This window comes from Echinops telfairi, unplaced genomic scaffold (genome assembly GCF_000313985.2).
Source record: "Echinops telfairi isolate 266 unplaced genomic scaffold, ASM31398v2 ScPeMD7_60;HRSCAF=208, whole genome shotgun sequence".
Taxonomy (NCBI): domain Eukaryota; kingdom Metazoa; phylum Chordata; class Mammalia; order Afrosoricida; family Tenrecidae; genus Echinops; species Echinops telfairi.
In genome coordinates, this window is record NW_022103958.1 from 44344731 (window position 1) to 44347171 (window position 2441).

Consider the following 2441-nt stretch of genomic DNA (forward strand, 5'->3'; position numbering starts at 1 on the left):
GAAAACTGCTCTTAATCTCAACATTCAGAGCAAGGCAGAGCTAAGGAGGAGCAGTCTCAAATTGAAAAGTACATATTCTATTTCTCAGTCACTCATTCAGATTAACAGGGAGAAAACTGCAGAAGTACGCTGAAGGCAGATTCAGAGATGGTTAAAGTAGCCCTTGCTTATCAGTTTTATCATATTAAATAATTTGTACCTGTCTACTGTCTACTGTCAATTATCTTTTCTTCTAGTTATAGGAGAACATTTCCAGATAACAGGGTGTAGGGTGAAATTTGATTTCGATTTGCTAATGGAGGAAGTCTGCAATTTTGCAAATGTCAAATGTGATCACAGAAATAGGACTTTTATTTCTAAAGCTTTAAAACTGGTCTGCTTTTTTGAGCAGGGACTGAAAAGACTGGTAAGGAAAGAAGGAGGAGTGGACACAGAAAGCACAGGGAAGAAATGGGATAAGTGAGGTCACATCGTGGGACAGCGATCGATGAGATGTAACAAAATATGTACGAATTATTGAACGGAAAACTGGTTTTCCCTGTAAACCTTCACCAAACCCACAATAAAAAGTTAAAAATAAATAAAAGGACTGGAGCAAGAAAAGTCAGGTGAACTACTGCCATTCTTGTCACAGTTCATGTCTAACTCCAGTTCGAATTCTAAAGATACATTCTTGCCAATATTTTTCCTATGAAATATTAACTATTAGTGAATCAATTATATTATTGTTGTTATTATTAGGTGCCTATTAGGTTGCGGTACAACAGAAGCAGTTACCGCCTGGTAATATACCATCCTCACAATCATTGCTATCTTTGAGCTCATTGTTGCAGCTCCTTTGTCAATCCATCTTGTGGGCATTCCTCTTTTTCTCTGACCAGCTACAATAAATTAATTACAGACATTAATATGAAGGAGAAAGTCAGTCAGACTGTCTACAGGCTGCGTTTTCACAGAGCAGATCACATTATGTGTCCTGCCCAAATGTCCAGGGGGTGAGGAGGAGAGGAGAAACTGGCACTGTGGATCTCACGGAGAGCGAAGGAAAACTGACCATGGTACTTTGGAACCAAAGAGAAGTTCTAAGTCCGGCAGTGTCAGTCCACGGTGAGACTCTAAAGAGGAGGAAGGTGTCTATAAAGATACACCAGGTAATGAGGTATAATGCTTATTTATGAAGAACTGGTATTAATGGGAGATTCATGTGTGGTTCATACATTCAACTGGGGATAGGCTTTCAGACAGCATACTCAAAGTGTCAGGAGAGCAATTTTAAATAATGCTACCTTGTTCTACCACAACCAAGAATTCTCTGGCCCTAAGTGATTTTTTCATAGAAATGTGAATTGGTGGCTACTTTGAATTATCTGGAATGGCTGATGTACTGTGAGATTTGGTTCGTGGCTGGGTTATTCCCAGATTAGTAGAGCGAAAACTCAGTGAAACAGCTGGGACTACCCACTTAACATTCTACCCTAATGTTACCAATTGGACCCCTTAGAGCACAATTGTTAAAGTGCTCGGCTTCTAACTGAAAGGTCAACAGTTTGAACTGCCCTGCTGCACTGTGGGAGAAAAGACCTGGGCATTTGTTCCTGTAAAGACAAACGCCTAGGAAACCCTATGGGACAATAGGGTTCTGCCCCATCCTGTCAGTCTTAATCAACTCCACAGTATCCCACCACCACACCACCACTACCCACATCTGAACAAAGCTAGAAGGAATGGTGTCACTTAAATGTGAACATTCAAACTTCAGAGGAAAGTAAGAAAGGCTTTGTGACTCTTCTACTCACTATCTTTATATTAGTGAATACAGGGTTTATTCTGTGACTTCCTATACAACAGTTTAGATATCTGGTCTGAGGGCGATCTTTGCTATTTATAATCAGAGAAAAGAGATACTCTGGGTGGTGACTACATTACGGAGCTAGCTACTCGAATGTCCATCGATTGTAGCTGTGCTTTTCTCACTCACATGAGATTTGTTGGAATGATACTGACATATTGACCTACAGGATTTATTCAATAGCATGTGCTATCATAGAAATTCATTTAAAATACATTATTTATGCTGAAATAAGCTCAAAATAAAAAGATAATATATTGTATGAGAAATAAACGCATTTGATGTTGACCACCCGTAGACCCCGCAGATTTTAACCGATACCACACTTGATCTTAACCAAAAGGCCGAGAAGCGATCCAAATTATAACAGAAACGAAAGAATGGCATGAAGAAATTTTTATTTGGAAACACCCAACAACAACAAATTGTAATCACTAAGCAAAATTTTCTAATACAAACTGTCACTCTTGTTTCATACAGAACATTTTCATTTTCTGCATTTGATAAATAACAATTTTTAGAATGAAAACACATTAGCCTAGTGTTCAATGACAGATGATACGCAACGCATTTTAAATTTAATTATGAAAAG

General features: G+C 38.4%; 1 non-coding gene across 1 annotated transcript; it reads right to left on the reverse strand.

The window, feature by feature from the left end:
* Positions 1-2016: 2016 nt before the first annotated feature.
* Positions 2017-2205, reverse strand: LOC115869918. The gene has a single exon (XR_004046438.1). It is a non-coding gene; the product is annotated as a U2 spliceosomal RNA (small nuclear RNA).
* Positions 2206-2441: the final 236 nt, after the last annotated feature.